Source organism: Arachis stenosperma, chromosome 7 (genome assembly GCF_014773155.1).
Source record: "Arachis stenosperma cultivar V10309 chromosome 7, arast.V10309.gnm1.PFL2, whole genome shotgun sequence".
NCBI lineage: Eukaryota > Viridiplantae > Streptophyta > Magnoliopsida > Fabales > Fabaceae > Arachis > Arachis stenosperma.
In genome coordinates this window covers 28,205,849-28,222,106 of record NC_080383.1, presented here as the reverse complement: position 1 = coordinate 28,222,106, position 16,258 = coordinate 28,205,849, and positions in this window count along the sequence as shown.

Genomic DNA, 16,258 nt, shown 5'->3' with positions numbered 1-16,258 from the left:
GCAAAGAACCTGAACATCCCTTGATTTGACCTCCAACATGGTTCTTTATCATACAACCAAAACCAACCACTTACTCTTCTACAAGGATATTAGCGTCGTAGTCCCCTACTCCTCTTCATGAAACCTTGCAGCAGAGGTTCCACTTCAACAAACTATGGAAATGGATCCTCTCCAGCAATTTCTCACCTTTGATTTTAATAGTGGGACCAGAAATAAATAAGAGAGAGAGTGGTGAATGGTTAGATTAAACACTGCACACCATCCAATTTTTTATTCACTGGAGAAGATCCACTCCCACAAACTATTCCTCTTTAATAAATGACCAATCTATTTCCAAAAAAAATAATAAATATTTATTAAGAATCAAACTGTTTAATTTAAAAATTTTTAAAGACTAATTTAAATATTTATGTAAAAACATTTGAGGTATATTTTTTAAATATTTTTATTATATAATTTATATTATAATATATAAAACTTCAACTTGTAACTTTTGAGTTAATATTCAAAATCGTTTTTAAAAGATATTCTGATCTCTATTTTGGTCTTCAAAATATAAAAAATACGCGATTTGGTCACGTTAGTCCTTCCGTCAGTTGGATGATAACGTGTCACGTTAAGTGTTACGTGGCACATGATGACGTGGTGGGTTGATGCCATGTGTCACGAGATGATTGGTTGACGTGTCAGATCAATGACACGTGGCACAGGTCAATGACACGTGACATGCCACGTGTCACTTGACATGTAAAAAAGTTATTTTTAATCAAAATAGTCCTTGAAAGTTTAGATGTAAGTTATTTTCATCCCTAAAATTTTAAAAATTAATCAAATTAGTCCTTATATAATTTTTTATTTTTTCTTGATAATATTAAATTTGAAATATTTTTTTATACTACTAATTTTAATAGAAATATAATTGACAAACAAAAAATTAGTAATTGTATCTTTTCTTCTTAAAAATTTTGTCAATAAAATTATCTCTCTCCTTTAATTCTTCTCAAAATCTCTCTTATTCTTTTCTATTCTAAAACATTTTTTTTACATTATCACATTTTGCTGGAATATATATATATATACTCAAAATTGAAATGTATATATTTGTTAACCTAAACAAAGTTATATGCTCAAAATCAAAGTTTATGTATTAAAAGAAAAATTATATAATCTATCTCAAACATATGAAACACACAAAAATTTATGTATTAAAAGAAAAATTATATAATCTATCTCAAACATATAAAATTATTTAATACATAAATTTTTGTGTGTTTCATATGTTTGAGATAGATTATATAATTTTTCTTTTAATACATAAACTTTGATTTTGAGCATATACCTTTGTTTACGTTAACAAATACATACATTTCAATTTTGAGTATATATATATTTCAGCAAAATGTGATAATGTAAGAAAAATGTTTTAGAATAGAAAATAATAAGAAAGATTTTGAGAAGAATTAAAGGACAGAGATAATTTTATTGACAATTTTTTTAAGAAGAAAAGATACAATTATTAATTTTTTGTTTGTCAATTATATTTTTATTAAAATTAGTAGTATCAAAAAATATTTTAAATTTAATATTATCAAAAAAAATAAAAAATTATATAAGGACTAATTTGATTAATTTTTAAAATTTTAGGAATGAAAATAATTTACGTCTGAACTTTCAAGGACTGTTTTGATTAAAAATAACTTTTTTACATGTCAAGTGACACGTGACACCACGTGTCATTGATATGACACGTTAACTAATCATCTCGTGACACGTGGCATTAACCCACCACGTCATCATCTAACTGACGGAAGGACTAACGTGACCAAATTGTGTATCTTTCGAAGACGATTTCGATTAATTTTATCTTTTGAAGACCAAAATAGAAATCAAAATATCTTTTAAGAACAATTTTAAGTATTAACTCTGTAACATTTATTTCGAGCATCACATATTTTTCTTCTTAACTAACATTACATTTACTATTATTACATATTTTTAATTAATATACTTGCGTTTAAATACACTACTTACTAAGAAAATAATTTTTATATCTTTTTAAATAATCTGTACTCAAAAGTTTGATAAACAAATTTTTGAGTCCATATTGGTTTTCAAAAATTTAAAGATATAATAAAAACTAATCAAGTATTAAATACATATTCTTAAAAAAAATTTAGAAATTAGATTTTGACGTAATATTTTGTAAACATTATTAATATGATAATTTTACACCAAATTTTTTAATATATTTTAAATAACTGAATTAAAAAAAATAAAATATAATTATAGTTATTTTTTTGTATGTACCTTTTAAATAGTTATTTAAATATTTTTATAAAAAATTATTTACCACTTTTAAAAGAAAATATAATCTTTTTATTTGTGTCATATTTTTAAATTATTTAAACTTTATTTGTTATTTATATTTTTTAGGATTATTTTTATCAACAATATACACTTTTGAAATCATTAATTTATCCATCTTTTTATAATATTTTAAGAATTTGAATTTTTAAATTTTAAATACAATATTTTTATATTTAACACTTAAAAAAAAATATAAAACATCTATTATCTAAATGCTTTTTCTAATCAACTTTATTAGATAGCGAACAATTTTTTTAACATATATTAACTTCCATAAAGAAAGTATAAAATATAATAATTCGGGCATGTGTATATATGATTTTTTTAAAATAAATAATTTAATTATTTTATTTATTGAAATAAAAAATTATAGAATATTTATGAATTTGTGTCTCATTTTGTATCTCATTTATATTGTAAATGATTTGAGATGAGTATAAACGAGATAAGACACGTATGCAGTTGTACATATATCACATGTGCAAATGTGTTGTGAAAAATCGTCTATATACGCTCAATTTCAAATTATTTACGGTATAAACGAGACAAGAAAGTAGCGTCGTCTCTATAAAAAACTCATTAGCAACGTCTTTAAATATTACTTTCAAGCTTTTTACACTTTTTTTTGAGCCTTTTTCTTGATATTATTGAAATACTTAGACTTATATTTTTTATTTTTTTAAGGTATCTCTTGTCATTTGTAATAACTATGTTTTTGTTTATCATGATGCATTTATTTAATAACAAATAACGGGTTAAAAGATGTTTTTTCTCATATTTATCTCTTGTCATTTATACTAATAACTTATATCTTAAAGATATATTTTAAAAATATTATAAAAGAATATTTTATTAAAACTATTAAAAAATAAATTTTTATATTTTTAATATATTAAATACATTAAAATTTAAAGATATTTTTATTATTATACTCTTAAAATATATCTTTAAATACAAAATAATTAAATTCTAAATATTGTACTCACTTATTTTTTTTCTTCCGTCAACTCTTTTTAAATTAATTTTGGTATAATTATTTGTATTTTTTTAAGATGATTCTATCCTGATGTTAATAAAAAAATAAAATTTATATATAATTAATATGAAAGTAATCGTTAAAAATTATTAGCCAATGAATTATAACTCAAATAGCATAATTTTTTTATACTTAATTAAGAGGTGACAAATTTAAATTTTTATCTTTAATAAAAAAAATCGTTAAAAGTTATTAAATAATAATTTAATTAAATTTATCAAATAATCTAGCTATCTTTATTAATTATTAAGGTAATATCAACGTAACTGCATATAAATTTTCATGACATAATAAATAGCACTTAAAATTCAAATACCCTAACAAAAATTCCTTATCCAATTTCTCTTATCCATTGACTGATGGCCAATCACAAGCTTAGACGTTAGGCCACGGTCAATCTTCAACCTTCACCACATCGGTCAACTCCTTGCTCCCATAACATTCGAGAAATAGAAAGAGTAACTCTTCTTTTCGGTTTACTAGCAGAGCAGCCCGTGCATTCGCACGGCAACATATATTATTGTTTAGATTTGGAAAGAAAAAAACTAAATCTTTCTATTCTTAAGTTATTACCACAAGAAAAAACTAAATCTTTCCATCCTTAAATATTATTAAGCTATAATATTATTAAAGAACAATCTTTTGTTTGAATTTTACTTTTATTATCCATGTAAAAATTATGTCCGGTCACAAATCAAACATTGAGTACAAAATTATTAAAGAAAAGTCGCTGATATCTATTAGAAAACAAAGTTATTACAAAATTATCAAAGAGAAGTGGTTAATCTCTATTATGAGACAAAGTTTGTCAAAAGGTTTAAATAATTTGAAAATATTACACAATTAATCAAAATAGACCACATACTTTAACCACTGTATTCATTCATATACTCATTAAAATGACAATTCAAAGATTTGCCAAAAATAAAGATCTAGTTGAAGCATAATGATCCTCGGGTTGTGTCTTCAACTTTATCTGAGTCATTTGAAATTTTGATAATACGGTGATTGTTGTCTTCCACAAGTTGAAAGAATTGAATGAATTAATACAATAAAATTTATATGCATAAGATAAATTTTAAGAAATACTGCAACCATGACATCTGTGATTTATTTTACCAATTTAAATAAGATACCTTGTGTTTTCTTCTTCAGTACTTAATGCTACATTCTTGAATTATGACAAATTCTGCATATGTTCAAACTCAAATACAAAAACAAAGTAAAGTTAGGCTAAAACTAAAGAAATTAAATGCTTCTTTCTTTTCAATACAAAATCAAGAGAACAAATTTTTAAAAATTGATATACCCAAACATTCGATTTGAGAACAGAAATTGGTGACCCATTACAGGAGATATCACTTGAATTTGAGATAGCATTATTCAGAGAATCAGAATACATGTGCACACCATAACTTTTTTCTAAAGGAATGTGTGGAGTTTCACCATCCAAGTTGAATAACTACAATAACAATTCGTAAATGAGAGAACAATAGTAGCAGCATAAATAACACAAAAATCACATACACAGACCTTGTGATCATAAATAGCAGCAGCATCTTGGAGAAAATTGACAAATGAGATATCATCACAAACACTATTAACAACATGTAGCGATGTGTTTAACTCATATCCAACAATTCTTGCATCAACGACAAACAGTAGTTTCTTGTTGATAAATTCAGAAACAATTCGAACTGGAATAGTATAATCATAGGGAGCCTGCAAGGATGTATGGAAATGAGGAAAACAGAAAGAATAAAGGGGATGAGAATGAAATTCTAGAAGCAAAGATTCACAATATATAGAAGTAAAAATTCAATAAGATACATGGAATACATTACTTGTGAGAGAGCAGGATGTTCTTTAAAGAAATCAGAGCAACTTTTCTTGAGTATTTGTTCAACCTCACGATCATTAAGTATAAAAAGATTATGCCCATTTCGATGAGAAACAACAATTTTGATATGATAACTAAAACCATCCAATGAAAGAATTATATTAGAAACACATTAAAAAAAATTAAGCAAAGGAGTAAAAAAAGATTTCAAGCTTTTTAAAACGAAAACATACCTTGGGATAGCATCTACACACTCAACTCTACACATATTACAATAAAATACATTGTTCACATGACTAATAGATGCACCACAAAGACACCGTAAGAACCACCACTTTTGATGTTTCACCACAGATATTATGTTCCCAAGAAGGAAGCAATTTGTCTCCTGATAGCAAGTATAAAATTAATTTATATATTTAAGAAGAACGATTTAAAAAACAATTTTTTTAAAAAAATATAAATAATATTAACTCATACAGATTTTGATGTAAAAGGATATAAGTTGGCTGAAACAAGGTCCATAAGTATTTGCTCAATATTTTCTGACTGTATAGAAGGATTAGATACGATTTGATTCTTATAATCACCAAGTTGTTCATAGCGTGAGTAGTCTTCAAATATTGGACTGAATATTGGACTACGCATACTTTCCTACAAAAATATGTGTAATATTAATGGAATTACTTAATTTTATGTAACCAATACATTAAATTTCCTATAACTAAATATTGAGCAAAAAAAAATTTAAAAAACCTTAACTCAATATTAACTATGAATATCATATTTTTTACTTCCTTCTTAATTATATAAAATTGATAGTTAACTTACATTGATAGAATTATCAAGCTGCTCATTTTCCAGAAGAGGAATATCACCCAAGACATTAATAACTTTAAAAGTTCCACAATACTCTTCATTGCCAATTATCTTTGTGTAAATCTTGAAAATTTTTTCCTTCCCAACAATATCATAGAACAAGTGTTGATGGTATGGAGGATCAATTCTCTAATATACATAGAAAAAATACAATATTAATCAGACAATTTTAGATGTAATTAGATATAGCATACAAAAAATAAGATAATAATATTGTGAAGAGATTTAACCTCAATCTCTTGTTCTAATTGCAAGAAACAATCAGAACAAGTCTTCCCAAATAGTTTTGTTGCAACATTATCCATTAGAACAAAGATGGCAGCAGAAGTTCCATCTTCAACAACCAATTTTATCCTATATCTAGAAAATCATGCAAGATCAGTATAGAAAAAAAAATAATTTTAATGAAATTTACTTGGATTTTATTATTTTAAAGATGATATTAACCTTACAATGATGTGCTCAACATCTCGAGAACACAACTGGCAATGAAATACACCATCATCTCCTGCAACTGGATGACCACATATGCAAGAGAAGAACCACCAATCCGGATCATCTATTATCGCTTTAATTTTGCCAATAACAAAAAACTCACCATCCTATTTATACATATAATGATGTCATCATATAACATATATAAACAACAAAAAAAGACTATAATCAAAGAAAAATCAAGGCCAACAAACCTCAGAATTAGCTTTCAGATTCTTGATATTTCTAACTAATTTCCAATCACACTCGTCATTATCAATCCTTGAAATGAGATATCCAGTTTCAGCGGGAGTCAAGGTTGGAAAGTGGTACTTCGCAATATTATATCTAAAAAAAGAAAATAGATTCTTCAATACTACAATAAAAATTCTTATACGAAACAAATAAGCTTAACAGAAAAGTAAACAGATGAAAGGAAGATGCAACAAACCGATTGAGGAAGTCAACTGTTTCTTGAATATCTGGATTGATTGAAACTCTTGATACCTCAATAACAGAAGTTTGATACTGAAAGATAAGCTCAAATCGATGTTTGGTTACTCTCCTTGCTCCAGTATTTGGTAAAACTGTTAAGTTAGAAATGAAATACACATTTCCTTCTTTGAGCCTTCCACTGAAACTTGATATGAGATGATCTTTGATGGTAGCTTGAATTTTATCACGCTACAACAAAGCAATGTAAAGATATTAACTTGTTTTAATCTCTTGATAGAAACACATATTGTATATTAGAAAAAATTCAAGCAACTGCAAAACTAATACTTTCTCTACGGAGATTAAAAAAATACAACTCTTATATTATGAATACACTTACATTCTCATCCATGAGAAGCATCTGTACAACCCTTTGTTTCTTCTCATGAATTGAAGATGAGCTTTTCCAGATTCTAATAACCTTAACTTTAATGTTCCAGTCTTCTCTCCATGGAGAAATCTTTTTAACGGGATCAATTAAAGGATTCATTTTGACAATTGACAAATTGACAAAAAAGGAAAAATGGGAAAAGCTTCTTATAAGATGGATGAAAATGAACTTTGGTTCTGAGGTAAGATAGAAAAATAACAGGTATATATAAAAGATCAAGAGAAGAACACAGAAAGTTTTTAATTTTTTGAAATTCGAATTGATACCTCCAAAATAGGCTTCCAAAGCACGTTAATGCAACACTGTAGAAGCCTGTTCATGAGTATGTATTCCTACCATAAGAAGTTACATGACAGCTAGTCTAAACTCTTAATACCTAACATCTGACATACCATTCTTTTATTTTACTTTCTAAGAAAACTGTTGAATACATGATTGAGTACATAAATTTTTGTGTACCAATTAGTCATATAGTCAATCAAATCCTATAAGTATGAGATAACTTGTTAAAAAAGAAAGACCTAACCTATTTTTTAGAGAAGAAAAAACCAAATATTAATAAAAAATATAATATCCAAAACTGAAAAAAATCTATATGATAAGACACAGCATCCTCATAAACACAGTCATTTTTTAGGAAAAAATAATGATAACTTTTTTTTTTCTTATATTTTTTCACTTGAATTATTTTAATGATTTCAAGTTACGCATGAATTGAAAACATAAGTCAAGATAGTTTAATTTAAAAAAAAAACTTTAGATTACTTAATAATTCATCATTTTATAAACTAATAAAGAAAGAAATAAATTCATTTTTTCTCTCGTACCCTTGATAAATGATCAACATAATTCCTAACCTTCGTTTAAAATATATCTTTTAAAAAGAGAAAAAACAACTAACCAAACCTGAGAAATTTTCTGCCAAACATTTTGGTCCAAGTTTGGAGTACATTTTAGGCAAATTGCAACTGCGAGATGACTGGAGGAGATGTTACTGTGCCAACGCGAGCCAGCAAGAAGAAGAGCGGAAGAGATGAGAAAGGAGAAGGCATGGTGCAAGACCGAATGAGGAGATCCTACTGCTGAAGTTTTCTTCTGAACACTCCAAAACTGCATTAAATCTACTTCACCATCCAAAAGAAATTTCAATAATTTATTTAATCAAAACTTCTTCTCCGTTTTTGTTGAACATTTAGACTCATAGAAAGAAACCCTTTTGAAGATTTGGTAAAAAAGTGATACAATGAATCTGGACCCAAATGTAACAAATGTAATTAAAAAAAAAGTCAAAGACAATTACAAATACACCCCACAATATGAATAATTAACTCTGCACAAAAGTATAGTGCAATAACTACATCAAATTCAAGTTTAAATAATGAATTAAACATTATAATTTTAGTGATGAATTATAAGAGAAGATATAAATAAATATAAATTAATCCCATATTATAATTTAAATCTATCTATAATCTTAAAAATATTTTAATACCAGAATTATATTTTTTATTCAAAATGAATAAAAAAGAAAAAGAAAAAACGTTAATACAAAGCTATCTTAATTCTGGACTTAAACAAAAACACGATGGTTAAAAGTATTATTACTGATGTATATACTATAAAAAAATTGAAGAATAAATTAAAAGTGAAGACACAATGGTTAAAATAGCATAATATTAACTTCAAATATAGAAACCCATACAAAAGAAGATGAAACAATAGTTAAACATAAAGCATTACAAAGTTCACACCATATTACTAATATTCTACACCAATTTGAGAAAACATTTAAACACTAACATCTTCATCATTGCATAATAGCAAGAAAGATACTTGAGTACAATATATGTAACACTAACAAAATGCAAGACTCTTTCCAATCCTTCACTTTAATGCCAGACATTGGACTCTGATTGACGTTGGATACACAATTTAAAAGCATCTTGAAGTTGATTTGTAGTTGTAACAAAAGAAAATTCATGTGCCAAATTTATCTCGCTGGTAGTAGAATTAACCTCTTGGTTAACAGAGAATTCACAAGGCTACAAAAAATCACAAAATACAAAACACTCATCAGAATAAGAATAAAAGAAATACAAAATCATCAATAAAGGCTAATGAATACTAAAGGAAATCACTTTAAAGTAAATGATTTAACAGTATAATTTAATGCAAACCTTTTGTTGCATATTAATTGTAGCCTCTGTTGTGCAACCAAAATCCATTGAGTATTGCTGCATAAATGAACCGAAAGAAAAAGAAAAATTAATAATACAATGATAAATAATTAAATACAACACCATGAGACATAAGAATTGAGTTTTTAAACCGAGAGTGAATGAAGAATTAGCTAAACCTTATCATATAATTTCTGATTTCGTGGTTGGAATGAATCTGCTATTAACCTTCTTGAGGTTGAAGGTCCAACAACTTTGGCACCATGAACAGAATCCGATAATTCAATTTGAAAACTACTTGGCTGGAATAAAACATGAATGAATTACAAAAATTTAAATAGGATTAACAGAGGACAATAATATAACTGAAATAAAGAATGAGAACACAATTAAATTGAAAAGCACAAGATAGAATATGAGCAAAATGTTATCATTGCAACCAAACTTTTTTATCATGTACTGAAGAAGCACGTTCAAAGAGATTGACCAATGAAACATCATCACAAATACGATGCACTATATACACAGTTGTCTTATACTCATAACCAACAGGTCTAGGATCTATCATTAAAACTATCTTCTTCCCAATTAAACAGTCAGACATGGTTGGCGGGACTCTATGCTCATAAATAGTCTATATAATTCAAAGAAAAATACAGGAAAAAGTAAGCCACAAAAAACAATTTAACCAGTAAGAATGAGAGGGAGAAATAAATAATAAGGGTAACATTTCTATGCATGAGAAAATCCAGCAATAAAAGGAATAAACAAACCTCTTTGAAATTTGATTTTTCATTCAACAAATCACCACAATCTTTCTTGATAATATGCCTAACTTCACGATCATGAAGAATGAATACATTGCTACCACTTGCATGAGAAATCACCACCTTTAACCGATAGCTTTTTAAAAAATTCAAAAGAAAAGAATCATTATTGAAATAACTAAAGACCTATGCAAAACGATGAATTTTGCAAATAAAAAAGACAGTTATTTTTGTTAATATAATAAGAATGCAACCAATTTTTTTTAAACCTTGGAATAGCGTCAACACACTCAAGCTGGCACATACTACAAAAAATTGTCCATTCTGTGGATAAATAACTGCACCACAAAGACATGAAGAATACCACCATTTTTGCTCCTTTAATATAGATGTGATCTTTCCAAGCACCAAGTAGAAAACATCCTACATGGATTTTTTGTGTAAGTCAAATAAGTAAGGCAATATCAAAAGGAAGCAAATAGAGAATGAAAAAGTACTCAAAATGGAGAAAAAAAAAACTATTTTCCAAAAACCTTCATATGAAAATTAAACTTAATCTGATCCTAAAAATATATAAAAAAAACTAAAATATGATTACATACTGGCTCTGGAGTAGAACGATAGTAGCGCACGGCAAAAGGATCAAGCAACATGTCATCAACATTGCAAGCATGAATAAAAGCATCGCATGCAATTCGACTTTTATATTTTTCAACTTCTGCATAGTGATGATAATCTTCACATATGGGAGTATAGATAGGTGCTTGAATACCATTCTACATTATAAATCAAAATGTTATACTCAATAGATGAATATAACCTTGAATAACAACTAAGTTCAGTTTGGGAAAGTGAAAAAATTAATATATATAAAAGATGTGATATAAAATCAACAAAACAATTTAAACATACATTTATATTTGGATCAAGCTTCAATTCTACATGTGGTAGATTGTCATTCAAGATTGAAGTAACTTTGAATGTCCCCGTGTATGGCTCGTTGCTTACTTTTTTGCAGGCAATTTTGAAAATAAGCTCTTTCCCAATAAAAAGATCAAAAAAAGTAGGATACAATGCATAACTGAAATCCTGGAATGTTTTTAGAAAAAGAGTTAACAAATAAATGATGAATGAGAACAAAGACAGAAATAATATTTAAAAACAAAATGAATCTAAATCACATTCAGTTCTTTCTCATGATCCATCAATGCAGAAGAACATGTCTTTCCAAATAATTTAGTTGCAGCAGAATCCATAAGAACAAAGACAGCAGTTGCATTTCTATCTTCAACAACAATCCTAACTCTATACCTGTAAAGATAAATTTTTAAAAATTAAAAAAAATATCACTAATATAAGAGAAAAAAAGAAATTTGAATTGATAATAGAAAATCAAATCAACGAAGAAAGAAATGATATATTTTAACTTCTAAAAATAATTACTTTGCAATAGCATTGTCAACATCTTTGTCACAAACTTGGCAATGGAATACATTATCCACTTGATCAAGACTATGTCCACAGACACATGAAAACAGCCACCAATTAGCACCACCAAAGATTTCTTTTACTTTAGCTACAACAAAGAATAAACCATCCTGCAAATAATAAAAACCACAAAAAAAACCTTTTAAGTGTGCAAAGAACTTACACTCATTTAAAAAGATTGCATTAACATTATATGGTGCATACAGAAAAATAAAACATGACCTCAGTGCTCTCTTGAATCATTTGAATTGTGCGAATGCATCTCCAATTCAAGGAATCATCATCAATGTTCGAAACTAAAGAACCATGCTCATTCTTTGTAAACATATTAAAATGACAACTTGCTACATTCATTCTGTAGATGTAAAAAATGAAGAGGCAATTACAAATTTTCAATTACCTAAAAAGACCAAACGAAAATTCATAAAAAAATTATGCTTACAACTAACCTTTCAAGAAAATGCACAGTTTCTTGCAAATCAGGGTTGATAAGGATATTCGATATATTTAATACATTTTGCAAAGAAACTCGGTCTGAATAATACATAACACAACAAAATGTATCGGTAAAGACCAAAATTAAAGGAAAAAAAGGCACAATATTAGATTGTTAATTTCTGATAATCACATGATTTAACAATAGATAAATTAAATGAAATTCCAAACCTCTATAAACTTTGATTTTAAAAGATTGCAGAATAATTATAGGAGGTCTCTGAAATTTAGTTAGTATAGAAAACTCCAAACATTTACAACTTTTTCCAAACACATTGCACTGAATCTTCTTCCTATAAAAATAAAATTCAAAGGCATTACAATTAACATATTAAAATAACATTAAAAAATAAAACAATTAAAAATTTAGATCTCATGATAAAATACCCATCAGCATAAAGCTCCAAGATGACAACTTTAATAATTTTTCCACAATAATTAATTTCTTTATCTGGACGCACACCAGTGATAACTCCAACAAAATCTAGAAAAAAAAATTAAAAAACAAATATATTATAAATAGAATAACCATTTGAGAAGGAATACTAAAGAAACAGATTACAATTAGTTAGAAATACAAAAATTCTAATCTAATTACATACCTATTAAATAGTCAGAGTCACCTCTTTTTTCTAGTATTTCAGATATTGGACAGAAACTGAAACCATCATTTAAAGTCGAAAAAGGAACTCCTGGGGTGATAGTAGTTTCTTGAAATAGCAACTTGAAACGATGCTGAGTTACCCTGTTGGACCCAATATTTGGAACAATAGAAAAATTTGTCATGATGTAAACGCTTCCCTGATCCAACACATCAACGACATCTGCTATGAAACATTCTTTGATGATAGCTTCAATCTTATCCAGCTGTTTTAACAAATAAAAAGAGTAAAAAAAATTAAACACATTCAATGGTGTTTAAAAGTTGAAAAAAACCAAACAAATTTTTTCCCATGAATATGGAAAAAAAAGCGCTAAAATTGCTGTAAAAATGAAAATAAGAAGATAATATTATAACTCACATTATGGTCTATCAGTATAAGGTGCAGCAACCCATCATCATTTTCTTCTAATACTGAGTTTCCATGAAACCAAAGTCTAACAACTTTCACTCTCAACCTCCATGTTTCTCTCCAAGGCGTAATGCACTTGATTGGATCAAATAAAGTATGCATCTTCTTTAATGTTCTCTCACAATGCTGAAGAAGTGAAATAAAAATGAAGAGCAAAGCAGAGATGAACCTAAGTTGGCAATTTTCTGACTCTCTTGCTGCATATATATATATATATGAAAAGCTTCTGCTATAAGTTTGCTTAGGGTATGACAAGACTTGACTTTCCTTTCTTGAGAAAGAATCAAAAACTTCACGTATAATTCACCCACTAACCTGCAAAAAATACCAACTCTGTATGTCATACTAATAGTTAATAAAAAAAATTGTTTTGACAAATTAAATAAAAAGTTAACAAAAAAATTTGGTATGTTAAAGCCTTTTTTTTCAAGCAAGAACTAACTTGAAGAAATTAAATTGAAAATTAAAAAGTTAATAACAAAAATAAATTATAAAAGAAACTCTTCACTTAACAACTTTAAAAAAATTAAACAAAAAATAAATATAAAAAATGATCAGCCTCAATATAAGATGCTTTAAAATGAAAGAAATTATATGCCAAATAATATATGCCAAATTATATGCTAAATTAAATTGGTTCACTAAAATTTTTATTTTTTTTAAGATAGAACTAAACTGAAAAAACTGAATTGAAAATTATTAGTTAATAATAAAAATAAAGTATATAACTTAGTATATTAAAGAGTCAAATAATACTTAATATTTTGGACTCTCATTTCTTATATTAAAATAGAAAAGTGCAGGAAATATATAACTTAAGAATAATAAAATTTAATAACTATTCATACATTATAATCTATAACAAATAAATAAACATACCAAAAATTTTGTTGAAAACTTCTGTAAATACTATATTTTCAGTCAAGTCGTCTTCAGGTCTATTTTCATCACATAAGAGTATCTTCAATCCCCTTTTATACTTAACACGTGATATAGCAACATACAATTGACCATGAGAAAACACAGGACGACGTAAGAATAACCCAACGGTTGATAAAGTTTGTCCTTGACTTTTGTTAATTGTCATAGCAAAGCAAAGCAATAAAGGAAACTGCCGACGTTGAAACTTAAAAGGTAACCCAGAATCACTTGGAATCAAATTCATTCGAGAAATGAAAACTCTATCACCGACGTTACTTCCAGAAACAATATCTGTAGTAATTACATTTCTTCCTAGACTATGCGCAATAAGTCGAGTTCCATTACATAAACCACCTGCTGGATCAATATTTCTCAATAAAATAACAGGAGCACCTACTTTCAACTTTAGAGAATGATTTGGCAATCCTGAACATTTTATTTGATTTAGAAACTCAACATTAATCCAATTAAGATCAATGTCAACATTAGCATCGGTACCACATATACAATATGAACTCAAATACTCTTTCATCTCACCTGGTAGTAAATTCACAATATGATCATTGATCTCCTCAACAATTTCAATAGTTGCAGCGAGAATAGCCCTATCTTGAAAATATGTTGAATTATTCAAATTTTCAGAAAGATTAGGATATATGACTGAAACAATATCAATAATTGGATCATCAGTGATAGGAATTAACAACTCTGAAGCAATTTTAACAAAGACTCTATCATCAATCCTTGTACCACATTTACCTTCTCCAACTTGAAGAATCCACTCTGAGAATAATCTTAATTCATTCATGTCTGAATTTTGAGCTGCACTTTCTAAACGCATATTCCTAGTTAAATTAAAAACTTCACAATGCTTCCATAAATATGAAGAATTAATTGAAGCCATAACAATCTCAGCACGAGAGGCTTTTGGTATAACGGGTAAAACTTGTCTGAAATCACCTCCTAAAACAATAACTTTACCTCCAAAAGGCAAGTTTTGATTAGAAATAGAAGTAACTTTCATCAGATCTCGAAATGTTCTATCAACAGCCTCAAAAGCTAACTTATTTGTCATTGGAGCTTCATCCCAAATGATTAGATCTGCTTGACGAATTAAATCTGCCTTTTGCGAATTGACTCTAATTCTACAAACAGATTCTTCATTTAATTCAATAGGGATATTAAACATTGAATGTGCAGTTTTTCCACCCGGCAGCAACAAAGAAGCAATACCACTTGAAGCAACATTGATAACAATTTTTCTCTCAGATCGCAACTTAGTTGACAATGTTTTATAGAGAAAAGTTTTACCTGTTCCACCAAAACCATATACAAAGAAGAAACCATGTTCTTTGTTGCAAACACGACTAATAATGGCATGGTATATACTCTCTTGTTCAACTGTAAGTTGAGCAAAATAATCATCATGCTGAGCCAACATCTCTGATACATCATATTGCATTTCACGCACAACCATAGAATTAGAAAAAGTAGAAATCAGATCCACATTAGGTAGCGGCATCCCAGCATAATCTTTCAAAGATTTGCCATTATTTTGCAAAAGTTTCTCGATCTTAATCAAACAAAAGGTTTGTAACTCCTCAGGTGTCATTGTTAACGCTATCAGAAAAAAGAAAAAAGTAAAAGTTACAAAAACAAAGAAATAGTTCCAATGAGAAATTATGTTGTTTAACATGTATGAAAATAATTGAAACAAATAAAGTAAATTCGTTTCTTTTAAAAACTACCTGGATATTGTAGCTGAATCCTTCTATGATAAAGAATGTCATCAGATAAATACACCCAAGTTTGATTCCAAACAGACAAAGGTCTACTGATTGAAGCTGACAATAAT